The sequence below is a fragment of the Halichoeres trimaculatus genome, unplaced genomic scaffold (assembly GCF_033239565.1).
Source record: "Halichoeres trimaculatus isolate MK-OKI-2021-1 unplaced genomic scaffold, fHalTri1.1 fHalTri1_scaffold_14, whole genome shotgun sequence".
Lineage (NCBI taxonomy): Eukaryota > Metazoa > Chordata > Actinopteri > Labriformes > Labridae > Halichoeres > Halichoeres trimaculatus.
In genome coordinates, this window is record NW_027437192.1 from 962,682 (window position 1) to 981,508 (window position 18,827).

Genomic DNA, 18,827 nt, shown 5'->3' on the forward strand with positions numbered 1-18,827 from the left:
ATGTTTTTTCCAGTACTGGCACTGATTATCAGATGTCAAGGAAGTCGATTTTTGCAGTAAAGTGAAAATATTGGCGTCAAAATTTGGGATAACAGACATAATGTATTGATCAGTTGAGGTAACTGGGACATGAAGCGACGTTTCTGATCTGTAAAATGACTCAGTTTGATACAAAGTGATGGCTGGAGATGTTGAGGGAAGTATAAGGGCTGTAAAGAGACATATCTGAGACATCAAGTGATTGTTTTAAGAAATGTCTGAGACCTTGAGGGATGTGTTTAGAGATATTCATCTACATATTCCCTATTTAGAGGGACGTATCCGAGATTTTTAGTGTTGCTCAGCAAAGTATTTCAGACATGATGAGACTTATTTAGGGACATTAAAATCTCTTTAGATGTTAAGTGACGTATCAAGAATTGTTGAGATGTTTTGAGATGTGAGGTGACGTATTTAGGCATGTTCGGATCTATTTAGACTTTCAGTGACGTGTTGAGGGATGTTGAGATATTTTAAGATGTTAAGTGACGTACTTAGGGATGTTAAGAAGTTCTAAGACTTTAAGTGACTAAATAGGGATGTTGGGAATTTTAAAGAAGTTAAGTAACTATTTAGGGATGTTAAGGAATTTTAAGAAGTTAAGTTACTATTTAGGGATGTTGAGATGTTTTAAGAAGTTAAGTAACTATTTAGGGATGTTGAGATGTTTTAAGAAGTTAAGTTACTATTTAGGGATGTTAAGGATTTTTAAGATGTTAAGTGATGTATTTAGTGGCGTTGAGATGTTTTAAGACGTTACTTTGCTTATTTATTAATGTTGAGATGTTTTAAGATGTTAAGAACTGTTTAGGAATGGTATTGTTTTAAGATGATTAGTGACATATTTATGAATGTTGAGATGTTTTAAGATGTAAGGTAATGTATATAGGGATGTTAAACAGTTTTAAGACATCCAGTAACTATATAGGGACGTTGAGAATTTTTAAGATGTAAGTTTGCGTATTTAGGGACGTTGAGATGTTATAAGACGTTAAGTAACTGTTTAGGAATGGTATCGTTTTAAGATGATTAGTGACATATTTAGGGATGTTGAGAGGTTTTAAGGCGTCGAGTAACAACATAGGAATGGTATTGTTTTAAGATGATAAGTGACATTTATGACTGTTGAGATGTTTTAAGATGTTTAAGATGTTTTAAGATGTTAGGTAACGTATTTAGGGGTGTATAACAGTTTTAAGACGTCAAGTAACTATAAAGGGATGTTAAGAATTTTTTAAGACGTTAAGTGATGTATTTACAGATCTTGAGATGTTTCAATATGTTTCAAGATGTTAAGTGACTTATTTTGGGATGTTGAGGTGTTTTAAGGTGTTTAGCGACATATTTATGAACGTTGAGATATTTTAAGTTGTTAGGTGGCGTATTTAGGGACGTTGAGATGTTTTAAGATGTTAAGTGACTTATTTGAGATATTAGCTGACTATCAATCAGTCTTTTTTATAAAGCGTAAAATCGTTACAAACGTTTTCTAAAGACATTTTCCAAAACACGAACAACTCAATAATGTTGATAAATTGTTATTAACAGAAATCTGACATTAGGACAGGATAAGGAGTCTTTGAGGGACGTATTTGAGACGTGTCCTGACCCTTAGAGAGGCAGCAGCGTTTTAAAACCTGGTCCAGTCTCCTGATACACCTCCTTCCCACCTCCCCTGACAGAGGAGGAGGTGTCTCTCTTCAGATTCAGGATTTCAGAGCTCGTCTAAATTTCAGGAGAATTTCGGGAGAAAGTTGATTCACATCCTCCTTTCCCACTCTCTCCTCTTCTCCTGAATTCCTCCTTTAGCCCTCTTCCCGTCCTCTTCTTGGTATTTTTAAATCTCTTTATCTTCGTCACTTTTTCCTCCTCTCCTCCTCTACTCCTCGTTTGTAACCCTGCCCTCATTTTTCATCCTGAACTTCTTACCTTCCTCTTTTTTTAAATCATTTCTTTCCTCTTTTCTCTCATTTCTTCATCACTTCATCATTCTGTCCTCACCAAACCTCAGATTTATCTCCCTCTGATTTCCCTTCGTCTCTTTCCTCTCCTGTTTCCCTCCGTCCTACCTTCACCTCATTTCACCTTTACCTCCTTTCACCTCCTCCATCTCTCCTCCTCCTCCACCCTGCAGGCTTTCCCTCCTCCCTTTTCCATCTCTCCTTTCCTGATCCTCTCCCTCCTCTCTGTCTTCTTTTTTTTGATGAAGGAAAAGATAAAAATACAGCAAAAAGAAAAACTCCTTTTTTATATTTCACTTTTTTTTCTTCTTTCTGTGATTTTTAAAGAGTGAACGTCTGAAACACACATCAGGATTCATGTGATTCATTCAGAATTTTCCAGAATTTTCGTTTTATCCTGCAGAAAAAAATCATTGGTTGAAGAAAACAGTCAATAAAAATCAAAACTTTCCTGAATTTTAACGTGAAACCCGATCAAACGGAGAATCCATTAAAATGCAGATTTGATCAGACACGACGCTCTGATTGAGCTTTAAAGGACTGTTAATATTCAGAGTGTGTGTGACACATTGTGCGCGCATGTGTGTGTGTGTGTGTGTGATCAATAATCTATAATCATGGATCTGTGAAGCCGAACGAGGCGACTGTGTCTCACAAAGACAAAGACGGAGGCAGACTCAGGCTGAAATTGGTGTTTTTTGGTAGCCACTCCAATCATTGGGGGAAAATAAAACACACACACTGCTCACACACACACACACACACACACTGCTCACACACACACACACACACACATACAGAGACTGCTAGCACACACAGAGATTGTCTTCCACAGTTTGAAGGAGTGTTTAGCAGATTTTTTTCCCGTTTTTTTGGGCAGGACGAGCGGGGTAGCGCTCTCTCCCTCCAGCGACCATGGGACTCGGCGCGTTGCCATGGAAACAGCCCAAACTGCACCGGAGGAGTGATTGAAAGTGGGAGCGAGGGGGAGAGACAGAGAGAGATATTTTGCTCCGAGAAGAAGGCCTTCTGATGGCGACTGTTGTTCTTCGCCACTCAATGTGAACAGTTTGGTGTGTGTGTGTGTGTGTGTGTGTGTGTGTGTAGGTGTGTGAGGGAGATCTGTGTGTGGGTTGAAGAATGAGGCTAGACAGAGCAAAGAAAGAGAAAGAAATGCAGGTGTGTGTGACCGTCTGTGTTTTTCTGTTTCTGTGTGTCCTGTCTGATTCTCCGTGTGTGTGTGTGTGTGTGTGTGTGTGTGTGTGTGTGTGTGTGTGTGTTCACCTAATTTTATGAAATAATCTTGAAAATGACCAACAACATTAAATTTAAATGGCTTGTTTTTTAAAGACGCTCGTTCGTCTCCACAGGAAAATTAGTCTCAGTGAAATGAACGGTCGTGAATTGGAGGTCCCCTCTTTGGTAGCAAAACAAGCACAGTGGCCCTTTCTTTAAAAAAAAAAAGAAAAAAGACAAGTGTCAAACAGGTGTGTAAATCTTTAAAGAGGGTTATCAGAATCGAGCAGAAACAGTTGCCCACTAAAACGTCCTGCTGCGTGTTTACGGTCCCCTCTTTGTGCTAAAGATGAGAATGTGTGTGTGTGCAGGAGTCGCAGCGTTGGGATCACAGTTTCACCCAAAAATGCTCTTTATTTACGGTCAGCGTATTTTTAGCCACTGTGTCATGACTTCCTCTCAGTTTGGTGTCTGTCGGCGTGTTTCCTGCTCCGAAGTTTTTTGGTCAAACCTGATCGCTGGATTCACTTTGGACTCAGAGAAGATGACGAGAAACTTCTTTTCTAAACTGTTCTGCTTTCGTTGACGATGTATCAAATTTAATTCAAATTTTTTTGCAGTTTAGAAAAACATAAGAGACAGAATAACCTTTATTCACCAAGATAAGATAATCTTTAACACGCCCCCTCAGGGAAGTTTATGGAATTGCAGCAAAAGACGGAGTATACTTTAAACAAAATTACAATAAGAATATCTAAAAGAGAAAAATATAATTATATATGGACAGAAAAATTTAACAAGACCTTTGTACAGTCAAAAAAACAAGAGAATAAAGACACAGTGAGGTGGTGTTTCACATTTCAGCTCCATCTTCTAAAAACTGCAAGGACTCTGTTATTGTCTCTACTCTGTACAACATAAACAAACACTAAATATGACAGACTAAAAAGAGAGTTAAAATAAGTTTTAAAAAAATTAAAAGAAACTTCTAAAAAATGTATTAAAATGTCAATTAACTGAACTTTTGAAAGCTACAGATATGTTTGTGAAAGCTGGTGTTCTAATCCTAAACTTGTACTTAGCCACGCCCTTAATGATGCACATCCGTACGTGACTTTTAGGCTAGAGCAAATCAAAACAGATGGTTTATGAATACAATTTCCTTGAAACTAGAATAATGTCTTAATACAAAAAAAAATTTCTCTTGTTCCTTTGACAGATTTTTTTACTTGTTACAGTAATTCAGACTTAATTTTTGTCTTTAAATAACTTGAAATCAGACATTTTTCTGGACTGGTCAGGTGAATGTGGCTCAGATTGAGTCTAAAAAGACATTTTCTACTGAAAATAAGACAAAAATACTTGATAAGATTTTAGTTTTGTGTAGCAAACAGACAAATTAAAAGGCTACAAACTGGAAAGTCTTTGTACCAGGCTGTGAGCATGTTTTCTCCTTTATTTTTTGTTGTAAATGTTAGCGTCTTGGGTGCAGATGCGTTAGCGATCAGGTTGCACACCATGGAGTTAGTCCTCGAGCGGGTAGCCCAGGTTTAAGTCAAGCCTGTGGCGTGTTTCCACTGTCCTTTACTCTATGATTCAAGGCATTAAAAGCCTGAAGATATAACTAAGAAATAAATAATTAAATGAAAATAGGAATGGGGCGGTCTTTAAACCCTATCACTAACAGCTGTAGGTCGTCCTTCTGTCAATCAGCTGAGATGGGCCTCTGATTGGGCAACAGGGCTGGGAGGAAAAAATGTATGTATCAAAGTATCAGGATTTTTTTTTTGAACAATTTTGTATAATGATTTCTTGTTCAACCTTTTTTTTTATAATTTAGATCCTTCATTTTAGTCTTTAGTTTATTGGCTGGGTTGGAAAATGTTGAGATGTCAGATTCCCTGAGTAATTCATAAAAACTGACTCACATGTGAAGCACATTTTTGGGGAAAATATGGCTCCTGACAAAGTCTCAAGAAATGATCTTCAACATTTTAGTTTTCACTTGGTCTGGTGTCAAATAAAGCAAACCAAAAATCAGAAATATTGAAGAATCGCAATCGAAATTCTTGATGTTAATACACGACCCATTCCAATTCACTTGCTTTTGCTGCCAGCCTCAAGTGGACATTTGAGGAACTGCAGCTTTCACACTGACAGACATGAAGATTCACAGAGTCTCTGGTGGAAGTTCGCACAAAATTAGACACAAAATTAAAGCTACAACCAAAACTTCAGAAGTGTCTGTAAAACCTTTGAACAAAGTTTTTAACGTTTTGTCCTCTCACTGTTCTCAATTGAAACAGACCCTGTTTTTCCAATTCAAGCTGTTAGGAAAACAAATTATACAAAAGCTTTAAAGGATAAGATAAGATGTTTATTAAAATGTTAAATGTTGTACATTGTGCAAACATGGCTCTTCTTTTATCAATAGACTTTTCAGATTCTGTTTTTTCATTCTCCTGATTTCAGTCTCGTTTTTAACCCATGTGAATTGTTAGTTATATCCATACCATACTATACAAACACTAACAGTTTCACAAGAAGCAGAAATTTAATTTAGGACCCTCTCAGTTTCAAAGGGACCCCCTCAGATCCCCTCTCTGAATTAATGACCCTGCAGGATCACGGCGTCCCTCTCAGGGACGGTTTTGTCTATAGTCCTCTGTTTGTCCTATAGACGAGTACGTGTGTGAATGTACATGTATGAGCACAAACTGTACATCACTCTCAGGGTACGCAGGATGAAATGTGTGTGTGTGTGTGTGTGTGTGTGTGTGTTTGAATCCGTGTGTGCTTCATGTGTGTGCTCCTCCCTGGGCCAGTATCAGTGGTAAGCTGTGATTCAGGCTGTGAAAACACTGATTTGGCAGCCAGAGCGTCTTCTCTGTCTCCGACTGGCTTGTCCAACAAAAATCCATCTCTTATTAACTGACGCGTTATTACAAAAGAAAGAGTGTGTGTGTGTTTGCTCTGTGTGTGTGTGTGTGTGGGTTGGTGTCCTTTAATGGGAAGAAGGTGTGTTCCTGAAGCTAGCTCCTGCTCGTTAGCGTCGTGCAGCTTCTCTGCAGCGGCAGGTTTTCCCCATCGATTCATCGCTCAGTTTGTGAAATGTCAGAAATGTCAGCGGGAAAAGGTTCCTCTGGCGGGATATTCAGGTCTGTGAGCAGAGGCGGCTCGTTTCTTCATCACAGACGCAGACAGGTGTGTGTCTCTGGAGCGGGCCGGAGAGGGTGTGTGTCTGAACGGAGAGGGTGGGACTCGTTTCAACGCTTTGGTTCCCGTGTTTTCAGCTTGTCACCGTATTACATTTTCAATATCTGGGATGATTGAGCTGTGCAGCTGCAGAAGACAGTGGAGGTCTCAGCTGAACTAAACTGATTCTGATTTAATAAAAAACCTGACATCAACATCTTAAAGTGTGAGAATCAGGAGGTGTAACCGGCGTGCAGAGCCGCCTTTTATCGGCTTGGTCCCAATAAAAAATATCAACACAGCATGATTAAAGGCTTGGTGCTTTTATTATGAGCTCGTGGAGATCTTACATTAATGTCACAGACAGGAAACACTCCACACACACACCCGTGCATGTCACTGGGACACCTCCACCTGTAACCGAAGCCTCGCTCAGGAAATCCCTCTGAAGCTGTTTGGTGTTAAAGCTGTCGTATAAGGTTGATAATTTGACTTTTTTAAAAATATTTTTATACATGGTTTTAAATTCAGCACAAAAAAATATCCCAGGTTCGGCCTCTGAGTTGTTGTGTCTGATGGGGAGGTGTACGGAGATGCAGAGGTGGAAAAACACCAAAACAAACATGGCGACAGCTGGAGTCCGATCCCAAAAAGGAGGAGGAAACTTTTAGGATTGTGTGAGCTGTGTTTGCAACGTGACTGTCTCTGAGTGGTCAGTTATAACTCGCCTTCTTTCTCCTCTTTGTGTTTAACTTTATGTCCTTGTTGGTGAAACTTTTTTGGCACAAACAAAAAAATTAGCACCAAGAGAAGTTGGCATGTTGATGTTAAAAATAAAAACCTAGTTTCTGTGTTTTTGGTCCTCTGGTGCTGGGACAAAAAAGAAAAGAAAGATTTTGCGACCAAGCACAACGGAGAAACCTTTGACATCTCAGCTCTGCGTTACAGAAACATAGAAGTGTAACAGGAAGTTAAAACATAAGAAAAAAGAAATATGAAAGCCTTTTTTTTTTTCCCCAGGATTTTTTTTATTATCACTTTTGTTGACTGTAAAAATTCATTATAGATTAGTTGTCATCAAAAATACTTGGTCTGGAGCCTCAGTCATGATAAGTGCAATATGGCGTCCTTATAGTGTGAACAGTTACACTGATCAATTGATGTTAACAACTGTTCAATGAAAAACAATTTGCTAGATTAATCAAAAAATGAATATATTAATTCTTTAAAGAAACTGTTAGATTACTTGAAAAAATTGTTTTTTAGATAACTGGATAAATAAAAAAAATGTGAGTTTAATCGAGAAAAAACATTTTTAGATTACTGGATAAAAAAATATAAAAAAACATTGTTAGATTAATCAAGAAAATAAGTTTTTAGATTACTCGATAAAAAAAAAAAAAAAAAAAAAAAAAAAAAAAAAAAAACATTATAAGTTCACTCCAGAAAATAAGTTTTTATATTAATGATTAATCGCAAAAAATTAATAGTTAGATTACTCCAGAAAATTAAAATTTCAAAACCTTGAGAAAATTTTTAGATAACTTGATCGAGAAAAAAAATAAATTACCAGATTCATAGCTTAATCAAACAATTGTAAGATAAGTTGAAAAAACAAGTTTTGATTGAATTAATGGAAAAAAACTGTTAGATTAACAGGCTCATGAAAAGAAATGTAGATTAATAAAAAAATATGTTGTTAGATTAATAAATTATTTTTAAAAATTTAGATTAATCAAAATAATAAATCTTTAAAGTGTAAGATTAATGGAAAAAATAAATTATTAGAATAATAGATTAATCAAAAAACTGTAAGATTAATTGAAGAAACTCGTTTTTAGATTAGTCAATTAATGAAAAAAATTGTAAGATTAACAGATTCATTAAAATAAATGTAGATTTATTAAAAAAAGAATTGTCAGATTAATAAATTTAAAAAAGTTAGATTAATTGAAATAAATAATTGTTAGATTGATTGATCGAAAAAAATAACAGCTAGATTAATCGTTTGAAAAATAATAATTTGGTACAGCGCTTGTAGTTGCATTTGCATTACACCTAGTATTGCGTAAAACCTTAATATGGCAATAAAAAATAGTATTGGAAATGCAGAAGTTTTGAAAAACTTTTCAAACTTTGCTTAAAAAGTGTTTACACTCTCATGAAGAGGATTTTCAGAAGTTTATCACAAAAGTGCAACAGAAACACCTTTTCCACAAAAGACAGACCAGGGGACGCGAGTTCATCTCAGTCAGGATTAGAGCTCACAGCTCAGCTCTGTGCAGCTCACAGAGGAGACACTAACGGCTCATCAGAACCAGAACCAGAACCAACCACAGAGGACTGAGACCGTCATCAGAGCAGTTTGAGGATCAGGAATCAGAAAAAGCAGAAATGAAGCTGAAGTCTTGGTGCTTTCAGCGGCTGTGATCCAGTCTTTGTAAACGTCCTCCGTCAGTTTTGGGACGCGGGGACACAAATAAGCCGCCAGAATGTCGTTTTGTTTTTTAAAACGTGTCAGATTTTGAAAATAAGCGTGTTTATGACGTGCTAATGCCATGTTTTCTTTGGGTTTGTCGTTGGCAGCGATCTGAGCGAGCTGTATTTGGGGAAAGATTATGGTCGAGCTGGACCGAGTTCTGCTTCAGTCACGGCTTCAGAAACCGACACGTGGTTGAAGTTTGGGAACAACCGTCGTCTCGGTTCAGATTGAAAAGCGTCTGCGCTGATGTCTGGGTGGATTCTGTTTTAATGTACGTGCCTCGTGTTTTCTCAGATTAATTCATCGCCCACAGCGTCGAAGTCTTCACCTCACGCTCTTTTGTTCGTCATCTCTCACAGAAACAACCAGCGGTTGATTTCAGATCTGTCTTTGTTTGTCTCCTTTCATCACGTGGTCCACGGTCGAGTCTGGATCGAAAGGAATCAAAAGAGTCCATTAAAAGCAAACGAACTTGCCTTTAACAACATTTCTGAGCCAAATCACGTCCCTTTCATGGGCGTGCGCGCTTCGCTTGTGGCCACATTAGAATTCAAATGGACAGTGGCCTTTTCTTCCTCTAAAATCATTAAATGAATCTTCAATAACTTGAGGTATTCACGGGTAGAGTCAGAGCTCTGAATGAGTATTTATCCTGGCACAAAGACGCACTCCTGCTTAAAAGACTTCTTTTTTCAACAGATACGGACGCAGAGAAAAGCCTGCCCTTGGCGGCGACGCGCCCTCAGAACATGATGAGATTTCGAGGAAACGTTTGTAATCGAATAACATCAGGAGTGCTGACGTGTGTCGGCTGTTTTAAATGCACAGATGCACGCCAGCAGCTTTTTGGACGGAGAATAGACCGCGCTGAAACCCACACACTTTGACGAGCTTGTACACACTCGTTATTGGCTGGTTCATTAGGTCACGCACATGTGTTTCTCTCCGCCAGTGTTGCTCAACGCCGCTCGGCGGACTCGAGGAAGAGTTGGTGGGTTTTTTTCCACTCCCACATGCTGTAAACAGCAGTCGGTCGCATTGCATAAGACCTTCGAAAGTTCATCTGGTTTCCATGAAAAATTTCCAACCTCACAATCTCCTCACCTGCCAGCTGCGAGACGAGCGCTCCTCTCTCTGCTCCTCTCTCTGCTCCTCTCTCTGCTCCTCTCTCTGCTCCTTCTCTCTTGGAAACTGCTTTTTGCAGCAGAGCCAGCGCAGTAATCCTGAATATGTGGCATCTTATGTGTTTTAAATGATGTTGCCACAGGAATTTACTACTTAAATTCCACGTGAAGCGGTGTTTGCAGAGCATCTTTTTTCCTGCGTGGAGCGAGGTCAGGGCCGAGGGCAGAGGAAATGTTCTCACCGCTCCGACAGACACAGATATTAACTCTGCTATAGCTTCAAACATTCGTATCACACCAACATCTGAAAGGAGCTCACAGGGACAAACAGCCCAGGAGCTCCAGGATGAAAACACTCCACAGAGGAGGAGTGAGGAGCGGAAGGAGGAGCAGGCGGCTGCTGTCAGGTGAAATATATATCAAGACGACTTATATCACTGATGTTCCTCTTTAAGGAGCTCAGATATGTTATTCTTTGGTCACTTTTGTGTTCAGGTATGAGATAAAAATAAACAGCAGGAGGAAATACTTTAAGAAATTCAGGGTCAGCTCCCCAAATTACCAACCCGTACCGTCCCACTTCCTGGTTCCCTTCTGTTGGGGTGTCAGACTAAACTGATCCAACCCCAGAAGGTGGAAAGGATGGTCACTTCCTGTGTGACAGCAGTAATAGAGAACGACCCATAACCCGTCACAAACAGCTTATACACCACCGACCAAGAAGGACACGACTGGCTGAGAGAACACAAACAGGATCAGATTTAACTGATCCGTACCGTACCAAACTGGACTGATCCGTACTTGACCACTTGGTGGAAACAGGGCTAAAGTATATCTCACAGGTCCCAAATAATGGTCGTTTTGGTGGTTTAGGACTTAGTGTGAAATATACCAGATCAGCCTCCACTGCGTTTCATGTTGACTGCGTACATCAGCTCGTACCAGCTGCATGTCCGGTCCGGCTCGTATCAGGATATCCAGACAGCTGGAGCCACAGACTGAGGTGGTCCCTGGATCCCCACCCTGATGATGATCCTCTCTTGGTCCTTGTTGGGCTGTAAAACCTCAAACCTGTTGATCCTGGTCTGACTCCACTCATCATGACCATTTGTTGTTGGACTATCTGTCTCTCTCTAACCCCATCAGTCTCCTCAGATGTCTGTCTAACATGAGTCTGGTTCTGTCCGAGGTTTCTGCCTGTTTAAGGGAAGTTTTTCCTCTCCGTTGTAACTTGCTAAATGCTGCAGAGCTCTGTGCTCATGGTGGATTAAGATAAGATAAGACTCCCTTTCTTGTCTTGATGTTGTGTTTCTGTTAATAACATTTTGTTAACATTTACGGGTCTAGACCTGTAAATGTTTTTGTAAAGTGTTGAGATAACGTTTTTTTTATGATTTGGCGCTACACAGATAAAGATTGATTGATTGATTGATTGATTGATTGACATGCTTTGTGTGTTTTGAAAGTCCCTGACTGTTTTTAGTTGGTTTGTGCACTACTACCTGTCTCGATTGATCTACTTTCTGTGAATTGGTGCATCATCGCTCCGACATACTGCAAAAATCGTAGTCCAGAGTGGTTCAGAGTGCCTGGTTCAAAAACGTTTTCTAACTTGTGGGTCATTGATCGTTTGACTGTCCAATCAGAGGCACAGCTCAAGTCTTGTGACCGACAAGCGCACTGTAGCTGATCGAGATGAAACTCACAGTTGATGTAACAACATGGCGGCATCCACGGATTGACGTCATTTCAAGTATCAGGAACAGACGGGTGACGTCCATGTTTTATACAGACTGTGGCTCCGACGTGCTGGAGCTGGGACGCGGCTGGTGCAAACTGAGACACTGACTTGACGAGAAGACGGTATGATTAAGACGGATGCAGAGGCGGAAAAACACCAAAACAAACCTGGCTAGCTCTCCAGGAGAAACAGAACCAGAAAAAACTGTAAATATTACCACAAAAACTTTACTGATGGCACTCGTCAGCTGTTGTTTTGTCACAAACTGAAGGTAAAGAGCCTTTTGGTGACCATCGTTGGTGAAGAAGTCCTGTGTTCAGTGGTTAGCATAAAAAGACGACGTAGCACTAGCATGAAAATGTCAGAACTCCCTGAAAACTGCAGTGGGTGGCACTGGAAATCAAAAAAATACATTTAGATCAAAAACTCATTTGATTGATAAATGGTGGTGTATAATATTGACTGCACTGATTGAAAATACAGAAACCAAAAATATTTCCTTAAAAAAAGAAAGTGGAGTCAGAAAATGTGACGTTTTATTTGAATAATGTCGACTCTCCAACCTTTTACAGTCAGAGTGATGAACGTGATGTAGCAGCAGCCGCTCCATGACAGTGAGTGTGTTGAGAGTCTCAGCTTTCAGCCGTTTCCTGTTTGGATCCACGATGTTTACCTGAAACGTGAGACGCCTGATTGTTCACCTCTCTGTGTACATGACGGTAACAGGATCCAGCTTTCTGGTGGACCATGGTGCGGTCCGTGTCGTGATTTATCGCCGTGTCAGCCCCGATGTTCGGCTCTCACAGAGACTGTCGGGTTATTTATTTACCTGATGTTTGTTTGTTTGGGGCAAAGTTTGAAGCAACTTCAAACGGCGCAGCATTCGTAGCCTGATTCGATTAGCGAAACTGGCTCCTTCATAAATACCAACACGTAAACAGGAGAAAGCTCACACAACACAAACTCAGCTATAAATACTCACACAGGACAGGAAACCCAGAGAGACCAGAGACGAAGCTGTCCGCTGGTCTTCGGTCTTTGCTCTGAGGGGATGTTGTCCTGATGCTCGTCCTGATGTTTAACAGATTTTATGAGCTTGTACAGTTTTTCCTTAACTTTCTTACCTTGTGTTTCAGAAAGAAAAATCCTTTTTTTTTAATTTACTGTCAGAATAATAGATAAAGTCTCAAATATTCAACCCATAGACTGTATATAGAGTGGACAGCGTGGCTCCATCACAGGCGCAGCCAATGGCAGCCAGAGTCTGTGCAGTAGAGACTGTGAGGGATTCTGGGAGAATCTGAGTGTGGCCGCGTGACAAAAATATACGTATATATATATATATATATATATATATATATATATATATATATATATATATATATATATATATATATTTTTGGAGTCTAATCACTTCCTGACTCTACCTCCAGACATATTTTACAAACCCTGAAAAAAATACACGAGAACGTCAGCTGTCAGTCATCGTTAAACGTTATGTAAAACCTCATTTTTAATCTTTTAACTAATGAAAACAAAACTTTCAGAATAAAGAGGACTCGGATACAAGACAGCCAAATGATATCTTCAAATCACAACAACAATCAAACGTGAGAAACATTTCTACCAGGTGTATTAATTTTTTAAAGTTTGACCACAGCCCATCTGGAATGACTGGGGAGATGGATTTTTTAAACCTATACTGCAGCCAGCCACCAGGGGGAGCAGTTTTTATGGCGACCTCACTTCGAGCCGAGCAAGATGACGTCCATTTTTTTTTTTACAGTCTATGGTTCAACCTGATAAGGCTGCAGTGGTGAACGACATCGAGATTAAGTAAAGAGACGGAGCAGAATTAGGAAAACAAAAGGGAAAAAATATAAAAATAAAAGGTTATATTTAGATTATTTAACTGAATTTATGCTCTAATAATTTTATTAACAGCCTGTGTTATTAGCCTGTGCTGAAGTTAGAAATATCCGGAATTCATCGAAAGTTTTTGCTTGAAAAGGACCGCGCAAGGAGACGGGGCTACTAAAATGACATCATGATTGTTTAGTTGTTTGCATCAAATAAAGGTTTAGATGTTACGTTTGTATGTGTTACAGAAAGAAGGAGAGAAACAGCGACACCACCTGGTCAGATTTGTTTTTTTTTTTTTTAATCACTACTGATCTACAGACCGTTAACAGGAAGCTTCACACAGAACAAAAATCTACGACTGACTAATATTAAAATGAATATTCTAAATTAATTTTTGAGATTATCTCATTTTAAAAGCACTGCAAGCAGATTTTAAACCATAAATAAAAATACAATCCATTTTTGGTGCACAAAAAAAATATTTTTTGTAGAGCTGTCAAAATAGAAATTTATATCCTTTTAGCATTTTTATTCTTTTTTTTTTTTTAGTTTTTTCACCAGAGTCATAAAAAAGTTGTGACGCAGTGGCAGCTCTACCAACAGTTTATTTTGTTAGCTCCTAGCTGGTCTAAGCCTGTAGCAGTCTGCTGCAGTTTGTAACTGAAGAAAAGAGAAAATATTAGAGGTTCACAAGTTTTTGGGATTAGGTTTTCTTTATTAGTCGAGTCTATATGTGTGCATTTTAAAATGCACTTATTGAAAAAGTAAGATATTTTTCTGTTAGAGGAAGGCACAACCTGCGTCCTTTGGCTCAAAATTCATTAAACAGAGACTAAACCCAGCGACTGAGAGCACAAACGTCAGAGGAATAATGTGAAGGAGAAACTGGACGGTGACGTACGGAGAATCAGGAAGGAAGCATTAAAATGGATCAGCTCCACTTCGCAGACGAGAAGCTCACGTCAGTTTTATTCAGCAGTCATAATATCTGCGATGAGAACATCCTGACGTCAGCGTTTCTGTTCAACATGGAAACTCTGACTAAACCAGGTTATGTCAGGCTCCACATCTGTTTCTCATGACGGGGTTTCTCCCCCACGTCTTCAGCGTCCTTCGAGGAATTCACAGAAACTCTCGGACTCTGCTTTTCTGACCCTCTCAAACTCTTTCTGAGGGAGGAGAGTCTGTTTTTTGGACGTTTTTTTGTTTTGAACCTATGAAATATTCATCAACATACATTAAACTTTCACAGTAAACTTAAAACTTAATCAACGCGCCGCCTCCGTCCTGCAGCTGCCTTAGCGCCACGTCTGCGGCGTGTCCGACCTCCCCGCAGTCTGTTTGTTCTCTGCCGTCTGAGCACACGGAGGGGCCGACCTTTGACCCCTGCTTTGTTGTTTGTTTGTTGGGCGCTTCATTCTGCGGCTGCACTCGTGTCGCTGTAAGTGGCGCGGGGTAAGAGCTCTCGAGGTAAACGGCTGCTCCCTCTCCTCCATGAATAAACGCTCCCTTCACCTCCTCTCCTAATGAAATCACTATTTTCTGCCTCTGATAATAAAGTCATTTGTTTCAGGGCCAACAGCTATTAATTTTTCGCCTTTTCCTCCAGGCTTGATGTGACATTTCAGGACAAATCGTAATGAGCTGTACTCTGCAATTGAGGTTTTGGAGGAGGCTGGAAACTGTTGTGATGTTCAGGTGAGACCTCGCCTTGTCCTCCGGCCTGCCCGCGGACGTACACGCCGCGCGTCAGAGGACAGCGGGTGCTACAAACTGACTGCAGACGCCATTTAAAGATAAATCAGGAGGAGAGGGGAAGCTTAGTCTGGCTGCACAACACCACCTGACCAGCAGGGGGCAGTAAGACAGAAACATTGATCACAATCAGGCTCAAAGGAGGCTGATGTTCAGGAGGCACTAAACCAAAACCATCACATCTGGAGGAGGGAGGGGGTAAAAACACTGTGGCTGCTCCACCAATCAGAAACCTTCAGCTTGCAGGCCCCGCCCCCCAAAGCTCCTTGGCCTTTTGGAAGTAGCAGGAACTTTTCAGGGGGAAGCTGTCACACAGTCACATTCAGTCTTTGGTAGTTTGACCAAAGCAGCAGCCTCCTATAAGAGGAGGCTATACAGAAAACTGCAGTTCCAAAAGTGTCCACGAGAGGCTGACTCCAAATTTTAAGGTCACTCCATCTACAAGCATGTTAACATGAGGTTTTACAGCTTGGTGCAAAAAATGGTTTGCCTATTTGGGCATTCCTAGACAAGATAATAAATGTAATGACTTATTCCTATTGAAGATGATGAGAGGACACATTTTGCAAAACTTGCAAAAAGTCACAAAAATGCCTTCCAACATAAAAAAACATTTAAAATTCCATATTTAATGCATTATTTTTAAAATATAAACATAAGTTTTATTTGTTGGTTCATGTTTGTCTGTTTTTGGATTGGCCTATCAGTGAATGCTAACAGCAGGGGAGGGTCACCAGTGTGTGGAACAGCTGATTCAAGGGTTCCGGAACCCTTGGTCTAAATCGACACACACTGACCCCTGGTGGTTTAACCCGAGCAGCAGCTTCTAGCATTAAAACATGAAGTTATTTTTATTTTATTTATTCAATTTTTCTTTCCTTTTTTTCTTTTTCTTTTTTCTTCTTTTTTCTTCTTTTTTTTTCCTTTTTTTTTCCTTATTTTTCTTTTTTTTCCTATTTTTTTTTTTTTCCTAAAAAGAAAAACAAAACAAAACATGAAGTTATAAAAGAAGTGGAGAAAACTGCAGTCCATGAAGTGTCCACTGGAGGCTGGCTCCAAAAGCCAAGGTGATCCCATTGACACTCATTCAAAAAAATAAAAATAAAGTAAACAGTTTTTTGTTTTGGTCATCCAAAAGTGAGGTTGAGTCAGCGTTTCCAACATGGCGCCCAAAGTAACACAGGAAGAGTTTCGTGTGTTGAGATATAAATGAAAGGAGCAGATCGTGGACGTGACTTCAGCCGATGTCTCTCTGTTTGGAAAAGCTCCTGATGATGTCCTGTTCACGCCAAAAGTTGAGATAAACTCGCCAAAAGCAACAGAGAGGCCCAGAGGCTCCTCCGCTCTCTGTCACCGCCGTCTGAGGCGGAGCTCTTTCTTATCAGGACAACAAAACACGGCGCAGAAAAGTTCCCAGCGCTTTGTTTGGACTCTCTGGTCCGAGTGTGGAGCCTATAACTCAGCGCCATCTTGTTTAGAGTGTGTGTACAGAGTGTGTGTGGAGTGTGTGTGTGAGTTTTTGGCTGTAGTGAGTGAGTGTGTGTGTGTTGGAGTGTGAGTACGAGGAGTCAGCGCTGTAAAGCTGCTCGTCCTGCTGCAGCCAATGTCAACAGCGCGGCGCATAACTTCCCATGAGCCTTTTCCCCTAGAAGGTAACTGGAAGGCTGCTGCGCTAGCCCAGCTCCTCGCCGCTCTGCGTGTGTGTGTGTGTGTGTGTGTGTGTCTTTACACCCACTCCTCAGTGTGTCACCACGCTGGATGTGTGTGTGTGTGTGTGTGTGTGTGGCCGTGCATGCTGTGTGTGTGTGTTTTGGCCCATCATTTGTCTCTCAGTGTGTGTGTCTTTACATGCATGCTGTGTGTCCTCATGGGGACATTTCGTCACGCTGTGTGTGTGTGTTGTGGTTTTAATGTGCACACATAGCATGAAGTCACACACACACACACACACACCATGACAGCGTGCTGAGCAGTCCATGCAGAGTGTGTATGTGTGTGTGTGTGTGTGTGTGTGTGTGTGTGTGGAGGCAGCACATACCGGCACAGGTACTGTATGTGTGTGTTTTGGCGTGTGTTTGGAGTGTGTTTAGAGTGTGTTTAGAGTGTGTTTGGTGTGTGTTGCTGTGTGTTGCTGTGTGTGTGTGTGTCGCAGAGCGCAGTGGAGCAGAGTGGCGGGTCTAATGCGATTACGTCCCTTGTCTCCGTGCAGAACTGATAAGGTATTAGAGGGCGGGCCGTGATGAGATTTAAATTAATTCAGCCTCCATTCAAATTCACCATGAGATGAGCTGCTCCATTATTTGGCCTTCCAGCCCCACACTCCTCCCCCTCCTCCCTCCTTACTCTCCCCCGTCTCCTTCCTTACTCCTCTTTTACTCCGTCTCGTGACAAACTCCCTCCCTTCATTCTCCGCTTAATCCTCCTTCCTGTCCTTCCTTCCTTCCTCTCCCTGCATGAGTAATCCTTTTACTTCCTCATTCCTCTATTTCTCCTCTTTCTCCTCATCCAGGCACATCCTCACTCCTCCCTTCTTTCCTATCTCGTAGCCATGCCCACTTTTCTTCTCTCCTTTCCTTGCTCCCTTTTTCATCACATAAAGGCAGAATGGAGGTGTCTTCCTCCCTCCCTGAATCCTCATGTGTGGACTCTGGGTGGGGATGTGGACTGGATTCAGGTACAGAATGGAAGAGAACTGACCAATCAGATCAGCAGATCAGTCAGTACGGAGAGCAAAGGCATCATACGTGATGGATCCACCCTGACTCAGTGGATTTAAGAGTGTTTACTGAAACTAGTATGAAAATGTTCCAACTGTGTAATATGAGAGGTGTCAGGTTTCAGTTTGTAGTCTGAGCGGAATCGACCAATCAGGAGCATGCATGCAAAACATTCTGTTTGCAGAGCAATAGCAGGAGTTCTAGAACTCTGACATCACAGTGCAACTCTGTCTGTGATGTCAGTGGACGTCAGTTTTAGACTTTAATTTTCTGTCTTTGACTTTTGAGTGATCTGCATCATGATGTTATTTTGTCAAACTGAAGAGACGTTCATCAGAAGGAAATCAGTTTGAGTCTCAAGTTCGTACCGCTGAGGGGGGACAGAGTGAAGCCTCTGTGGGACTTCCTGTTTACAGTGAAACTCAGACTCACCACAAACACGTGAACAGGAACTTTCCTGTGGCAGTGGTTCCCAAATTGGGGGTTTGAAATGCCTTCAGAAAGAAAAATAGCATCTTTACTTTATTATTTTAAAACAGAAACAAAAGCAGAGTGTAATTTGATCTGAAACTGTGCAAACAGAAAAATGTTGATAATTTTTTTTTTTAGGAAACACAGCAACATGTGAACATTAAGCCCTTTGCACACCAGACGTGTATTTTTTGCGTGACTATTTTGCACTTTTTTTTTTTGGCCAAATGTTTTTAAATGCAG

General features: G+C 40.5%; 1 protein-coding gene across 3 annotated transcripts in view; it reads left to right on the plus strand.

Annotated features, from left to right (window-relative positions):
- Positions 1-18,827, plus strand: part of LOC141803505 (zinc fingers and homeoboxes protein 2-like) — a 165,272-nt gene that overhangs the window by 84,750 nt on the left and 61,695 nt on the right. The window contains exon 1 of one of the 3 annotated variants that reach the window (XM_074687594.1): positions 9,112-9,184. The exons of the other annotated variants lie outside the window; for them this stretch is intronic. The gene's annotated coding sequence lies outside the window, so the exon portion shown is untranslated. Of the gene's footprint in view, positions 1-9,111; positions 9,185-18,827 lie in introns of those variants that run through there. 3 annotated transcript variants of the gene reach the window in all.